The sequence below is a fragment of the Balaenoptera borealis genome, assembly GCF_965194805.1.
Source record: "Balaenoptera borealis genome assembly, chromosome: 14".
In the NCBI taxonomy this organism is placed as follows: Eukaryota; Metazoa; Chordata; class Mammalia; order Artiodactyla; family Balaenopteridae; genus Balaenoptera; species Balaenoptera borealis.
The window spans coordinates 45,463,111-45,480,444 of NC_138875.1; positions in this window are offsets into that span (position 1 = coordinate 45,463,111).

Here is a 17,334-nt window from a genome sequence, read left to right on the forward strand (position 1 = left end):
GCTCCCAGAGAAATGGAAATAAGAACACAAATAAACAAATGGGACCTAATGAAACTTAAAAGCTTTTGCACAGCAAAGGAAACCATAAACAAGACCAAAAGACAACCCTCAGAATGGGAGAAAATATTTGCAAATGAAGCAACTGACAAAGGATCAATCTCCAAGATTTACAAGCAGCTCATGCAGCTCAATAACAAAAAAACGAACAACCCAATCCAAAAATGGGCAGAAGACCTAAATAGACATTTCTCCAAAGAAGATATACAGATTGCCAACAGACACATGAAAGAATGCTCAACATCATTAATCATTAGAGAAATGCAAATCAAAACTACAATGAGATATCATCTCACACCGATCAGAATGGCCATCATCAAAAAATCTAGAAACAATAAATGCTGGAGAGGGTGTGGAGGAAAGGGAACACTCTTGCACTGTTGGTGGGAATGTAAAATGATACAGCCACTATGGAGAACAGTATGGAGGTTCCTTAAAAAACTACAAATAGAACTACCATACGACCCAGCAATCCCACTACTGGGCATATACCCTGAGAAAACCATAGTTCAAAAAGAGTCATGTACCAAAATGTTCATTGCAGCTCTATTTACAATAGCCAGGACATGGAAGCAACCTAAATGTCCATCGACAGATGAATGGATAAAGAAGATGTGGCACATATATACAATGGAATATTACTCAGCCATAAAAAGAAATGAAATGGAGGTATTTGTAATGAGGTGGATGGAGTTAGAGTCTGTCATACAGAGTGAAGTAAGTCAGAAAGAGAAAAACAAATACAGTATGCTAACATATATACGGAATCTAAGGAAAAAAAAAAAGCCCATGAAGAACCTAGTGGCAAGACGGGAATAAAGACACAGACCTACTAGAGAATGGACTTGAGGATATGGGGAGGGGGTGGGGTGAGATGTGACAGGGTAAGAGAGTGTCATGGACATATATACACTACCAAATGTAAAATAGATAGCTAGTGGGAAGCAGCCGCATAGCACAGGGAGATCAGCTCAGTGCTTTGTGACCACCTAGAGGGGTGGGATGGGGAGGGTGGGAGGGAGGGAGATGCAAGAGGGAAGAGATATGGGAACATATTGTATGTGTATAACTGATTCACTTCGTTATAAAGCAGAAGCTAACACACCATTGTAAGGCAATTATACTTCAATAAAGACGTTTAAAAAAAAATGATTGTCTTTATTTCTGCTGTTTTAGAAAAACACTGTAGTTGTTGTTTTGGTTGAGTGCTCTAGTTCTAGAAGAACAATTTACATTTCTAACTCTAAAATTTACAGAATGAAGTATAAAATGACAGGTATTAAGAAAAGAATTTCAGTTTTTGACAGCCTTTCTCTCATCAAAGTCTGTTAAATGAATCTATTTATAAGAATGTTTACAATCAGTGGAATTTCTTAAGACTTAAAAAATGCCACATCTCAAGGAGATATCCAATTAGAACAAAAGAAAAAATTCTGCATGCTCTTTTGTTTGGACCTGTATCAATACTTTCAAAGCTTTTTGCTGCTTTGAAACACAGGATTGGTTTCCTGACAATGATTTATGTACTAATATCCCCAGCATATTGCCTCTTTTTCATAATCATAAACCTGTTCAAGTTTGGATATTAGAGGTAAACATGCCAAGATAAAACATACTGACCCTAAAAGAGGTGTTTCTATCACATGCAAGCACACCATAGATAATAGCAAATGGGTAGAAGTGAAAAATGGAAGGAAAAACAAAACCTTTTAGACCATGAAGGACTTTTTTTTTGAGCATTTTAAATTTATCTTCTTGGACTAAATGGATTAAATGCATGAGTACTCTAAGAATATTAATAATTGGGTGCTTCACGCAGGCCAAGTAACTTGGCACCTTTTTAAACAAAATTTTGACAATTTTTAGAGGAGAGGTTGAGACCGAGGCAGAGAAGGGGAACCCATGGAGGAAGAGTTGGCTGTTTCCTATTTTATAACTAAGAAATTAGTTCTGTCTCAGAAACTGCATGCTCTTTTCCAGAAAGCCCTTGAATATATATAATAGGACTCACCTTTCTTGGAAGACCATTTAGTGATCATATGTTGTTATTCAAGAATGGCCCATGGGATTCTGATAAACCTCCACCCTGACCTTACATGATTTATCAACATCTTCCTTCCAACCATGTCTAATATTCTGCTCAAGATGAGTTTTGGTAATGCAATGTTATCCATCTTACTGCACTCCAGGGCCTGGGTCAGCTTCCTATCGGTCCTGCTGTAATTTGGCTGATGGTGGTGACACTCATTTTATCACTGAATTTTCTCACATCTACCTCCCCTTGACTCCCCTGGAAGGTGTGAATGGGTACATTAGCTGAGCCATTTTCAAAAACATTTGAAGTCAAAGCCTTAGAGCATGATACTAAAAATGACAATTTGGCATTAATAAACATTCTTTTTTTAAAGAGTAGAGAACCAATACTTTATATTTTCTTTAAACCATGTACTTCCAATACAATTTCTGGATTAACTGCTCTAATATCAGTGGTTTAAATATTACTAACGTTAGATATCAGCTTTATTTGGCCATTTATAGAGATTTTATGAAAACTTCCTAATCATGTAAAACAAAAAGAAAAATAGTTTTAAAAATATTTTTTTCTCCAGTAGGAAAATCCATAAAGGTTTTCATAGGAACTTCCATTTCAATGTAACATAAAGAGAACTTTCTTTTCCTCAAACTCTTTTTTTTTTAAATTAATTAATTAATTTATTTATTTTTTGGCTGTGTTGGGTCTTCGTTTCTGTGCAAGGGCTTTCTCTAGTTGCGGCAAGTGGGGGCCACCCTTCATCGCGGTGCGCGGGTCTCTCACTATCGTGGCCTATCTTCTTGGGAGCACAGGCTCCAGACGCGCAGGCTCAGTAGTTGTGGCTCACGGGCCCAGTTGCTCCGCGGCATGTGGGATCTTCCCAGGCCAGGGCCCGAACCCGTGTTCCCTGCATTGGCAGGCAGACTCTCAACCACTGCGCCACCAGGGAAGCCCCTCCTCAAACTCTTGCTAAATACAAAACAAAACAAATTTATCTTCCATTTTATATCCCTTGTCTTAAGATCATCTTCTCATTAGCCCAATCCAGAAACAGAGGAACTTCAGCCTAGATATCTCCTCTTGGTTACCTTCTGGAGTCAAAAATTTAGCACCTTCTCACTGTCTTAAACATCTCTCTTCTTGGTCCCCTCCTCTTCATCCTCACTGCCCCTGCCCTAATTCTCTTCCCTCCTTCTTCTCACTTGGATAATTATATTAATCTCTTTAATTATCTTTCTTCTTCTATGCTTACTTTTCTCTAGTCCAGACTCAATATCATCTCCAGAATGATCTTTTCAACACGGAAAGCTAACTGGTCACCTACAAATGGAAATGCAATTAAAAAAACTTAATTAAAGAATCAAATCTAGTCTTCTGCATAACATACCAGATTCTTCTTCGTATGAACCTTACATAAATGTTGTATCTCACCTGATTCAACATTCCATTTCCTGTTCCTGAATCACTTAGTGTTGCCAGACCCTGTCGGACTCTTGCCTTCACATCTGATAGTCCTCTCATCTGTCATGCCTGCTCCTCGCTGTCACCCAAGTGCCTCTTCATCCTGTCAGTCTTGAGTTCTTCTTGCATTTGTATGTGACTTTATTACAGCAACAACACTTTGCATTATAATTTTTGGTTAGCATGCCTATTTCATTCTATCTCCATTCTGTACAGTCCTAGAAGGTAGAAACTAGTTCCCCCCTTCCCCAATATTTGTATCCTGAGTACCTAACAGAGTGCTTGAACGGAGTAGATGCATAGCACATATTTTGTAGAATAAACAAATTAACCAGATAATCTCTTCTTGAATGCAAGTATAGAAAAACACTTGATAGCTTTTCCAAAATATGATTAAATAATTCCTCATTCATAACCACATCTTGAACACTAGCTCTTAAAACTCTTTGGTCTTTGTGAGAGACAAACTACATAGACACTGACATTGCCATCCTTTTTGACAATAGTGATAAACAGGGAATGATTTCCCACTGGTTGCCAGACAAATATCAACTGAAAAATCTTGTCTATTAGAAAGCAGAAATCCTAAATTCAGATGTTTATATTTGTTCTGTGACATCAAAGCTGTAATAGAAGTGCGTATTTTATTTTCCTGCGGTGATAAGTAAGTGATAAGATACTCATCTCCATTTTCTCCTACAAGGACTAGGGCGAGATATTTTATCAATTTCAAAAACATAGACGCTGATTGTAGTATGTGGGTGGTGAGCTTACTGATTAGATCCTGTAGAGTTAGGTAGCTGCTAGAGATGCAGACGTAAGCAATACCTTATTCATCCCTATGTTAGTTTTTGTCAACAAATACGAAAATTGAATTTCTTTTATTTGAAATAGAATATTTTGCAAACAGTTTAATACAAAGTTACAACGTCAACTTACTTTGACTTGAAAATTCCTCACTTGACTAATTGCTTCTTTCTCTAGTGGTTATTTTTAAGCTGTTATTTTGAGGTTCCTGATAAGCTGAATCTATGCATATATAGGAGAAGTATTAAAATCATTTATTCTGGGTCTTTCCTGATCTAGAAAATATTTTGAAAAATTTCTTACATACCACTCAATGTAGAAACTAATGCTAAAGTTGTTTTTAAAAAGCTTAAAGATATCACATATTACATATTTATTATATATACTATATAATATATATCACATATATATTATATAAATTGTATTTATAAGTATATACACAAAATATAATTACAACCAAGATTAAGATACCATGATGGGTGCTTGAGAAGTAGTATGAATACGATTAAACTGGATAATACATTTTCATGCAAGCTTTCAGAGTTTGAGCATAAGTGCTGCCTTAGGTGTAGTGCTGTGTGAAAATGATTCTCCCAAACCACTCACCCAGTTTGGTTTCTGGGTTTAGAGATCCCCCTTCCTTGTCTGGGTACTGCCGTCTTCAACTACACTCACCGTCATGCCTCTCCAGCCAAATGTTTTGAATTGACAAATTAAAAGCAAATACATATTTCCTATGCAATAGTTCTTTGGAGTGATATGAAGTATGATGGGGGATAAGAAAGCCCAAAAGAAAGACGTATTTCCCAGGAAGTGGGTGGGAATCCATGGACGGCTTACCATGGCCTCAGAATAGACAGAAATAAGACTTTCCTGACTCCTTGCTTGTTCTATCAATAGCTTAGCGAAGGAGGAGGAAAGGGGAAGAGGAGAGAATAAGGAGAGGGGCCAGGCAGCTCCTTACTGATTTCCACTTGAAGTGTTCTTGCCTTCAATAGGCCCAAGAAAAGGGAGGGAAGAAGCTTTGAATTTTATCGAAGTTTGGAGTTTTGGCTATTACTTTGCCTGAACATACCAGTTACTGGAATGGATCCCTTGGATGATTAGAGAGAGTAATGTGACTGGAGGCCTTTATAAAAGCAGACAGTGACCGAAAAATATATGGGCTCTGCTTGAGATTTCATTCGGAAAAGGAGACAAGCCTCACTGAAAGGGTTTGCAAGGACAGTGGAAGAAAAAAAATCAGTTTGCTTCATTATTGCATGAGTCCTACCTGTGTGGTGTTGACAAGTATGTCTTGTAGCAGCTTTATATACTGCTGCAACTAGGAAGGAGGAAATTTTGTTTTTGCCCTAATTTATACAAATTCACTGCACGTGGAGCAAACTAGACTTAATTTATATACAACAACAATTATAAGTATTCATTTTAAATACGGATAAACAATTTGCTATTGTACATAAGATATGCTAATATGGTACTTTTTATTCTTCTAAACCTTCAGAGAGGTAAATTTTAAGGTAGACACATTTTTAAAATCTGTGTTTCAGTTTATATTTACAATGCATTTTTAAATGTAACATTTTGTCTCTAAGATGTTTATGTGCATGGAATGTGGGGATTTGGGAGTAGTTTCCATTAAAATTGTATTATATTCATCTATAATTTACATGGCTGTTATGAAGCTCAAATAAGATATGAGCCTTTGACATATGAGCCTTTGACAACTTTAAAAAAAGTTAGATATTATAAATATTATTATTATTATGTAAGTACTAACAATTACTCTATATTTATGACACAAAATACTTTTATCTTTAATTTTGTGTGTTTTTAGCATTAGGAATATAAAGATATAAAGTTATAAAAGCATCAATATATTAGAGTGTATTATTCCAGTTTTGAATTTTAAAACTTATTTGATTATGGCTTTTATATTTGGATAAGTATAGAAATAGAAATTTGACCATATCACAGAAAACCAGTATTTTTACTATACTGCTTGGCATTTTATATTTAAATATTTTGCAATAATTTAAAATGGTCTATTAAGAAAGTAGTAATACAAACCAATATATGACAAACCAATAGCACACACACAAAGATACAGAGGGTATATTATATGAATAAAAGTTCAAAAAGTCAGTCTTTATGATCACATCCTCTCTTTCCCAGAACTAGTCAGTTTTGTATGATAAAACATATACTCATAAATAGCTTATTTCATACAGTATGATTATTCTTAACTCACCTTTCTGTGATTTACCCTTTATTTTATTTTATGTTTACTGAGCATTTATTACAATCCACTTTTTTGTCAATTTACCACATTCTTTTTAATCCCTGCATAATACTCCATTGTATAGATTTATAATAATTTATTAGATCTGTCTCCTACTTCTTGATATTAATATTGTTTTTAATATTTAAAGGAGTTTTCAGATATTTATATCTTTAAAACTTTTAGTTTTAAAGTTGCTGGATATTTTCTGAAAGTGGGCTTGCTGATATGTTGATCTGCAGTAAGAATACTTCCAAATTGCTTTTCAAAATTCGACATATCTCATCAACAATAGGTGACGATATCCACCCTCTCACAGCTTCACTAACATGATTTTATAAAATATTTTATCTTGAATCATTTTAGAAATGGGGCATTATTGTTGTTTAGAAATGGAGCATTATTGTTGTTTTGTAGTATATTTCTTTCTTGTGAATAAATCTGAGCATTAATTTTTTAATTTATTTCCATTTTGTTTTTACTTTTTGTGAAATTCTTGTTCATATAATTTGCCTTTTTATTTAAGTGACATATTGTTTTTTAATCTCATTTCTTTGTAAAGGCAGTTTAATATTTAGATTAGTTCTGTTTCCTTTTTTCACTTAATATAATTTGGACCCATCCAAAAGTCAACAACATAATTATTTTTGATTTCCGCAGAATATTTTTTTTGTTGTATGGATCTAGACTATGTAGCTAAATACTGTTGATGAGCATTTAGGCTAATGATACTTTGCACCACTATAAACAACTCAGTTGTGCATATCCTTGTAATATATTTACCACTTATATGTCTATTTATTTCCTAAATTTTCAGAAGTGATATTTATAGGTCAAAGTATATGCACATTAAAAATTGTGACATCTATTGTCAAATTGCGCTCCAAAATGTTGGATCTGGCACTGGGCTTTTATCATTTTTATTCTCATTTTTTATTATCAATTTTTAATTTGCCAATTTAATTTTTGAAAAAACTCATTTAAATTATTGGATTATTAGTGAGGTTAATTCTCATATTTTAATGATCATATGTTTAAAATAACTTTCTAATGATTTCTTATACATTTTCATTGCTTACTCTCTCTAATTTTATCTTTTTGTATTTGACTTGGAATATCTCTTGTCCTATGTACTAAAATAGTTGCCTCTTTTTGAAGTATATCTTTCAATTTATATTTGTTGTGTTCTGTAATCTAAAATATTTTCCTTAATGATATCTGGCTTAGCTTTATATCTTAGAAAATTACTCCTCAAACCTGAGTTTAAGAAATAGTCCCCAAACATTCTTGTAGTACCTTTGAAAATCATCATACATGTAGATGCAGTCAGATTCCCGGACAGAAACCCCTTTCACGGGACTACTTGTCTCTACTAGTATCTTATTCCTTCCCAAATGTGCTTTACCTTTTCTTCTTAAAGTGGAACAGGTAGATCAAGTATCAAGTATGATGGCAAAATAAGCAGTGAATTTCCAATGCGTTTGGAGATGCTGAGTAGGATATGTGGAGGCACTGGTTGTACAGCCTTAGAGGATGTTCGCAATTTCATGCTGAAGTTTCAGATCACAGTTCATACTGTTGGTCAACCGCATTTGAACTGAAGTTTTTACAAGAGCAGGTTCCTGAATAAGCAAATACCAAAGAGGCTAACAACAGTATCTCGATAGCCATCAAGGGACATCCATTACCACTGAAGAGAAAGAACAGGTAAATACCCAAAAGTACATGGGAAGTAGGATATTAATAAAGGGAATAATGCAAAATTGGGGAGAGAGCTAAGGAAAAAAATGTGGAGGGACCTATGACTGGATGTGGTCCATAGTGGGGAAGAGCAGAACATCTGATGGAAGACCTTTCTCCAATGACCGGACTGCAATGCTATACAGCTGGTTACTTTGGCCAGTCACTGAATAGTAGAACATACATCTCTGTTTTTTATTTTTGGGTTTCAATATCTTCCCTTATGTTGACCCAATACTCCTTCAGACCCCATTTACTAAATAGGTAGCTAGAAATTATTAAACTGGTCAGCTGATGGCAGTAGATGCAACTCAAGTGACAGCATGTGTCTGCTGCTAGATATTTCTTTTAGGCAGAATGTGTGTTAGCCACCCACACACTATTAGGCATTACTAATTTGCTTTATCTCTGCTAGTAAAATCTCCACGAATAATAAATTCGTTTCTCAATGATTAGCCCAATGAATGAGAGACCCCTTGTCTCAGGTCTATTTGGAATTTCCAAAGTTTTCATTGCAGACACATTCCTGTAACTCCTGACATTGACCGTGAAAACATGGCAACCACAATCAAATAGAATAGGATAAGGTACAGGGTATATCAATATACAATGACTAAGGGTCTAGCAAAGCACTGATTTTGTATCTTTTAAAATGTAAGTACCACAAACACATTTTGTCCTTACAACTGAAATGATGCCATCATCTGGCCAAAATAAATAGATGAATTTATATTAATCAATTAATCAGTGCTTAGAAAGTAACAGCCATTTCAAGAGAAGCTGCACCTTTAATTTTATAAGGTCCCCTCCAGCTGTTACCCTATAACTATTTGGAAGTAGAACACTAAAATTTGTAGTGATAGGATCAATTTGGGAATATCTGCTGAGAGACCAAAAAGTTCATTTTTTAAAGTACCTTGGTTAAAGAGTAAAGATTATTCCTCTTATTTTTTAAAAGAAGAATGCTCTTTAACAAACACAGAGCTGCATGGGCGATTCAAACAAATCCGTGAAGTACAGTACCCATTCAGAAATCATACTTCCTGGAAACCATTCAAAACCAGAGTCTAGAAGGGCTGTTGATCTCACTGCCTGGAGGTTGAAGCTCAGACTCCAGTCAATTTTGGGGCGAGCAGGGATGCTTCAAAAGTGCAATGTGAATACAGCCAGAAGCTTCAGTCAGGTCTGTAAAATGGCGGGTCCCGTATTTACCACTATCCAGCAAAACTGACAGAAAAACTCATAGAGAAAAAAGAATCCTTACTGCTGGTATGGACTCCTTACAATAGCAGACCTTTGCAGATGGAGTTTTACAGTCTACATTTTAAAAATTGTAAGTTTGTAACAAAGTATGAGAAAAAGTGAAAAAAAAAGAAAAAAAGAGAAAGTACCAGCCATGTTTTCAGGACTATGTTAGGAGCCAAAGGAGATTTAAAAGCAGATTTCGAACAAGGAGTTTGTTTTCAAAAAACCTGAAAGTTAGTAGGAGGGAAGAGATGATTATAAGTGAGAGGCCTCGTAATATTGGGGTGAAGAAGGCTCTGCCATTTGTACACTGTGAGATCCTGTGTAAGTTATTTAATTTCTCTGTGCCCTGATACTCTCACTTGTAAAAAGAAAAGAATAGAAGTATCTACTTTATAGGGTTGTTGTTTACGTATTAAATATTTTTAGTTTTGTTACATGCTTAGGACGTACCTGGCACATTACATCCTAAATTTGCGAATGAATAAATGTGAAATAATTAGAAAATAATAAGTGCTAAGTGATGAGATATAGACAGTGTACACTATTAGCAATAATACAAACAATAATGGTAATAATAACCACCATATATTTAAGGCTGATTTTAAATGCTGTACCATAGTAAACACTGTACCGGCATTACCTGACTAAATTCTCATAAGAATCCAGGGAGAGAGGTATCATTATCTTTATTTTACAGTTAAGAAAATAAGTCTTAGAGAGTTAAAGTAAGTTAACTGGCAGGCTAAGATTTAAACCATGGTTTTCATTATTTTGGGAAGCAAGTAATCCTTTATTCCTTTTTTTCCTCCTTTCCTCCCTTCCTTCCTTCCCTCCTTCCTTCCTTCTTTCTTTTCTTACTATATGTTTGTTGAGTGACAACTTAATGCCACAGGTATAACTCAAGGCATTGGAGATATAACAAGGACAGGTAAATTTAATAAGGTAGAGACTAGAGACCAGACTAGAGTTTCTCAAAAGACAACATAAGCAAATAATTGAAAGCTCACAAAAAGAGAGACCTAATTTTGTGAACACAATTTCAAGCTACAACTCGGGTGTGCCAAGTGGTAACTTTGTTTGTTTCAACAGAAATGTTCCCATTCATCTTGATTGGAGAAAAATATAATCTTCCTCGGTCAATTCATACAAACTCAGTCAATTTGAGGTTTAAAAAAATGAATTTAGGATTCTTTCTCAACCCTGCATCTTCCCAGGGAGACTTTTTCCTCCGTGTGCTGTACATAGAATCATATCTGGAAGAGCAGAAGCTCCCAGTCAGTGCTGTTGGCATTGTTCCCATTGGCTTGTCCCCAGAGACCTCCCATCTGATTCATTCTCCAATCCCAACAAGGCATCTTTTTCAGGACCACCAGCTGAGTGTCATATCCTTGACACTCTCCACCAAGGGGCATGGAAGGGGCAGGGGGTTGGTTGCTCCTTGTGCCCTATCGGAGCATGTGGGGACTCTCTTGACATTGCCACAGGCTGCTTCCTAGCATGCAAGACACATGTCACCCCTGAAACATCTGTAGGATCAACCTCCTCCTCAGGTGCACATGCACTCTGGAGCTAATGCTAGGTTGGGCAAGACCCAATGCCCCTTCAATGCCTCTCACTTTCTGCCTTTCTTCCCTTCTTCCCAAACCGCAAAAATCTTTAGTAGTTTTAGATGCCTGGGGATATCATGAACTGATCAATTACTTATTCACCTCTGCCTATATGAATAACAAGAACTTGGCTCTTGCTCTAGTGACGTAGCCTCTTGCAACTCAAAAAGCTAAAGAATTGGCCAAAGGGTTAATTTGTTTACTTTGATACAAAAGCTGAACATTGTTTCTTCCTATCTTCATTTCAGTTACAATAATTACCTATTATTGTAACTGAATAGGTAATTGGAGGGCACTGTGTCCAAGCTTGATCTTTTTTTGGTTCTCTTTTTCTCTGTTTCCATTACTCTCTTTCCATTACTTCTCTCCTATATAGCATCCTCACTCAAAGATCTTTGGTTCGATCACAGAAGGAACTTAGGCAACTTAAATGCTGTCTAAAATCTTTCACTATAAAAAGGTTGCAAGTATTAAGAATTTATAAACTTTAATAGGATTTGTAGTCACTTTCAAGATTGACAAATCTTGGGGGGATATTTACAGTGAATTCCTTATAGATTTTGCCTGCTATTTCTCACATTTCTTATACTAATTCTGTAAAACATGCCCTGCAGATTTTGCTTGCTTAGTCACTAAGTGGGAAAGAAAGGTCAGTCAAAGAATGAGACATAGTGTTCCAACCTCTGAACCTGAAAAAAATAGGGGAGAAAAGGATCAAATGCTTTTTAGAAAGAATATTTCCTTTAACTCATGTTTTTCCCATTCCCTTCAATCATATTGTTTTCATGTTCCCTGGAATTGAGCACCAGTAATTAAATATTTTCACCCAATTTACAATCCTGCCATCCGAAGATGATTTTAGCAATAATGTTTGTTCCTGTGTATACAAATGTACTAAAAAAGATAAATGCAGAGTGTATGAAAAAGGTTACTTTGAGTTGAGTCACTGCCAACTTGTCCAGATTCTACATAAACGTACCTTTCTTTGGCTGCATTTAATGACTTATTTTCTAGGTTAATTTAACTGTAGGCAGTAAACTGCTAGAGAGATTAGTATAGGATCACATTTGAATTCAGATGTTAGACTTAGATTCAAATCTATCACCCCCCCCATCAATTGCTTTATCCCAGATCCTGCTGTGCTGCTTCAGCCCTAAATTCTCCATTTACTCCAGAATCCTACAGAGCTCAAACTAAGTATTCTAACATTGATGCTTCGTTGAAGGTCTTAGACAATCAGTAAAAATCTCATTGCAGTAGAAACACACAAGGGGTTAAGGCTTGGCTGCCCTTTCTTACAGTTTATGGTAGTCTAATGGTGGTGGAGTCGTCAGCTCACTGCAGTTTGTTATTTCAAAGCTATTAATGCTACCCACACATAATAATGAAAAAAGCCAAGAATTTTTACTTCTTTGAGGTTATATTTAAGTATCTTGGGAAGGGTAATTGATTAGTGTGCTCATCAGAAACAGAATATCTATAATGTTCTTAAATATCCTCTCTTCAAGGTGCGGAAATGCTGCCAGAGCACATAGGAACAACTGTTGAGTACAGTATTAATTTTAGAGCAACTTTATAGAGAAATGGTTATTTAGACATGACTTTGGGCAGAACTATCACTGAAATATTCTATAAATATAATAGCGCAGAATAACTTTAAATATATAATTTCTGAAATGCAGTTACCCAAGGAAAAAGGTGCAAAGTAGAACTTCCGTATATGTTGCTGCTTCTGCTGGAGTATGGTAGCAATTCCACAGATCTATGGGATACAGTTTTTTACTTGCCTACCTGGCTTTATTTTAGCAACCCTATTTTTTACTCACTTAACCCTAAAAATTTAGAGGCAAAGCCTTATAATGCATCATGCTCATAGTATATACATGCAAAAATGCTTTTCAAAGAGTATAATTTTGAGATTTTTTTAATGGGAAATAAACTGCAGGTGATTTTCTATTAATTTATTCATTAAGTATTTCATTTTACATGTTTACTGAGCTCCTAATTTGTTCCATTGATTCTGAGTAAGATGATATGGTGTCATTTTGATGTATGTAGAATAATTTGGTAATGAAGTGATCAATGAAAAATTTGTAGGTCAGGTGAAACAACTTTTGTTATTTCCCCAATTTCCTTTAACTTCCCGGCCTTTATCTGGCGATATGGAAAGAAACAGAGAATATTTTAGCAGAACGGTAGAAATCAATATTATTTTTCCTTTGGAAAGTAATGAACCCTGTCCTAAGGGAGCCTGCCTTGTTTTATCTTGAAACCTCTTATTGACATTTCTATACATTCCAGAAAGTTCTGCAGACTGACAACTTTGGAATTCAGGAAAATAGTTAACTTACACATATTTTTCCAATCAGTTCTGTGAAACTCTGCACTTTACACTTTGCCTATTGCAGACACATATTTTGAATTGAAAGTAAAGGTAATGATATTTTAACCAGAAAGACTTTCATAATTTGCAGTGAAAATCTAAATAAATAAAGTGAGACGACTTGCCAGGAGAAGTTCCCCAGAGGAGATGAACGTCAAGTTTGTCATTATCATATGTGTAGGATTTGCATAAGGAGAGAAGAAAAGGAAAGCTGGCAAAATGGCCTGTGAATCAGCACAGCAATAGCGATTTCTAGCTCCTCATGTGTGCTTGTCTGGACCTCACACCTACCTCTGGAAGAGCAACTATCTTGTTTTATTCACATTTATTTTACATGTTTGTTTTCCTCTCCTAGTTTATAGGGAAGGAAGCCTGCAGGGAAGAAAGCATGGTTTACTCATCTTTGAAAACAAGTACGTGAATGAATAAATGATTGCACGAGTGTGATTAATTTGCTAAAGGGAGAGGAAAGGCCTGCCTTGACAAGCATTTATGGTGATGTCTTCTTTGAAATAAAGCTGGCTTAGGTGGGCGTTGCAGATTTATTTTTTGGGAAGCCAACTGTGAGATGGAGTTGGTTGAGCAAGGTCCTCTTAAGGACAGCCCTTGGGATCAATACCTGTGAAAGGGAGGGGATGATGCAGAAGTGACCAGAAGGGTCGGTGGAGGATGCGACTCCAATCATGGTCTCAGCCAACGTTATGGTGAGCTCTGAGCTCGAATGACCTTTTGGAGTTACAGGCCAAGTCGATCAGGACATTCTGTGCATGCACTGATGAGTCACTGGAGGTAGAACACCCTGGGAAGGGACGCGACCTTGTGAAAACTGGCATATTGTATTGGAGGCCCACTCTACTCCAGGTGGACTTCACCTTAACTAATTACAACTGCAAAAAACTTATGTCCAACTAAGGTTACATTCTGAGGTACTGAGGAGTAGGACTTCAACATATATTTTTTGAAGGCACACAATTTAACTCCTAATGCTTGCATACATGAAAATCAACATTTGTGGCCAAAATTACTTTATGTTTCTTGCCATGTGTATAAAGAAGGTACACGAACCTTTGCTAGGCATATTCCATGTATAGCATTCTCTTTATTTAATTTAGCTGAACAAATTTTGATAGAAAATTATTCCTGGTGGGTTAGAATCTAACATTGTTATTTCTCTTTGTATAATATTCCAACTGATTATTATTGTGGGGAGCAAACAACTTTACTGATATTACTTATGATTCTGTTATTCCCAGTGAATTGCATTTCCTTTTTGCTCATTTAAATAAGTTCCCTCTGGAGCACAGAGTCAAAACTTGTAGGGTAGGCTTGGGGAATTTGTTCCTCCTAATGTGCTTTATTCTAATTATATTTTTTATTACCCATATTGTAAATGAGATAGACTGAAGAGGCATTGTCAGACTAATTGTTTTTTTCAACTTTTGTCATTTGAATTACTCTCCTTCCACATGCATCTAATTATAAGAGTATATTAGATATAAATATCAAAGAATCTTAATATTTGATTTGCCCCTAGAAATATGAAGGGCAAGGTCTAATGTTTATTAAATTGGACTTAGGGTAGGCAGCCCTAAAGTCAGATGCTGTGATCCATAATTTGTATTTAGATATCATTAAACCATGTACAGATTATGTGATTACTTCATATATATGTGTAGCTTGGGAATAATACCTCTTAATTGCCAAATGTAATTATCTATTTCTAGGTCTTAGCCCTATTTACTTTTTTGTACATTTTATGACTTCTTCCTCCCTCAAATTCTCTTTTTCTTCTGGTATCTACCACACTGCTGACATGTACTTTACTTTATACGTGGATGCTCCTTCTTAGCCTCCTTTTCTATCTTCTTTTCTGCAATCTATCATCACGCATTTGCATTTATTCCAAAATACCATCCCTTTTATCCTTGTCATATTGTATGCACTGCAAAGTTTTTACACATCTATATAGCAGTGTTGCCCAAATCTATTTCCCTAGCTTTGATATCACCAAGTCTTTGACTTCAGTTGCCTCCTGGATATACCCAAATGTTTACATACATTTTTGAGTATAAAATATAACAAACTCATTATCTTTTTTACAAAAGTGTTTTGGTAGTAAAGTAGATCCCATTCCTTCCTCAACTGATACCTTTTTCACATAATTTTGCAATCCCTCCCTAAAAATACAGAGTGTTCTTCGCCACACTTAGATTCTGGGCTTGGATAATGGGATGACTTGCTTTGGCCAATGTTAAAAGCAAGGGCTTTTTCAGCATGTAGGGACTGAAATGTGCTTGTGTGCCTGACATGTTCTTTTGCACCTTTGCTGTTGCCATAAGAGTACTGTGCCCTGGCTGGCTTGCAGGTCCAAGGAGGTTGTGTGAATCATGCAGCAGAGCTCCTTGGCCAATCCACAGCCTTATGTTTGAAGTAGAACTACTCAGGTAAGCCCAACTAAACTCAATAGGCCCACTGATGTGGGAGTGAGTCCAGCCAACAAAAGCAGAGGTACCTCAGTCAATGTGTAAGATGTGTGAGAAATAAATTCTTGTTTTGGTATGTTATTGATTTTTGTGGTTATTGCAGCAAAAGTTATCTGATGCCAAAATTGGTACTTGAAGTGGAGTGCTGATAAAACAAGAAATTAAAATATGGGGCGCTGATTCCAGGCTTGGATGGCAAGTGACAAGGAAGCTAATATAAGAAGAGGCTTAGAAAATGGTAGCCCATAAGATATCGTCATGAAATGTTTGTAAAAACTGTCACTTGTGATCATCTGGAAGGCTGACATCAGATTTAATTAATTTGTGGATTTGGGCAAGTTGGATTCCAAGCAGAGTGTAGAATGAGTGATCTAGCTTCATTAGATGTATTTAATAAGGTAACAAAAGAGAGATGATCTCAGAAAAGAACTATCTAGTTAGTAAAGAGAATGAAGAGAAAATAGAGAGCTCCCCAAATGTGCTGGTTTGTAAAACTCTAAAATTCTTCTGCCTCTTTAACCCTGCCAGACAGTCAAATATTATCAAATTAAGATACAGCTTTGGGGCAAAGATAAAATCAAGGGTCTTTAAGATGTAGCTTAGGGGTATAGACCAAATTAAGGAATAACCCTCCTATGCTTTCCTAAGATGTTTGAAAGAATTAAGGTGGCACCTAGAGCATCCTCACAGGGATTAAAGGCCTCTAGAAAGCGTGGTCTCACAGATTCCTGATGGGCCAATAGTACTCAAAGCACCCAAAGGTCTGTGGCTTTTGTAAATATAGTTTACAGTAATAGAATACATAATAAAACTCACAAATTTGTTACTTTTGTAAATGTAGTTGACTGAAATCAAGTACATAAAACCCTCAGGGATGTTGGGGAACAGGGCTAAAGCACCTCCAGCCAAGGCTAAAAGGGACTGAAGCTGTTTAAAATCTAAAATAACTCTTGGTCCCCAGTTTTGCAGACAGAAATTAGACTAAGAAAGCTACTTAGCTGCCACAGAGCGTATCTTCTTTAACAACCTTTTTAGAATTGGATAATGGTAATGAAAAAAGAATAATCCCCCATGGCAGTGAGATTAAAGCCATGGGGAGGTATAGAATGAGAGCCACACCCAGGACTTGGACCTAATCAAGGACCATTCCTTACCTCCAGATAGGGGGGACTGGACAGACTTGCATAGTAGGATTCTGAGTTACCATGGAATGGTGATTTCTGTGTGCTTCTCCT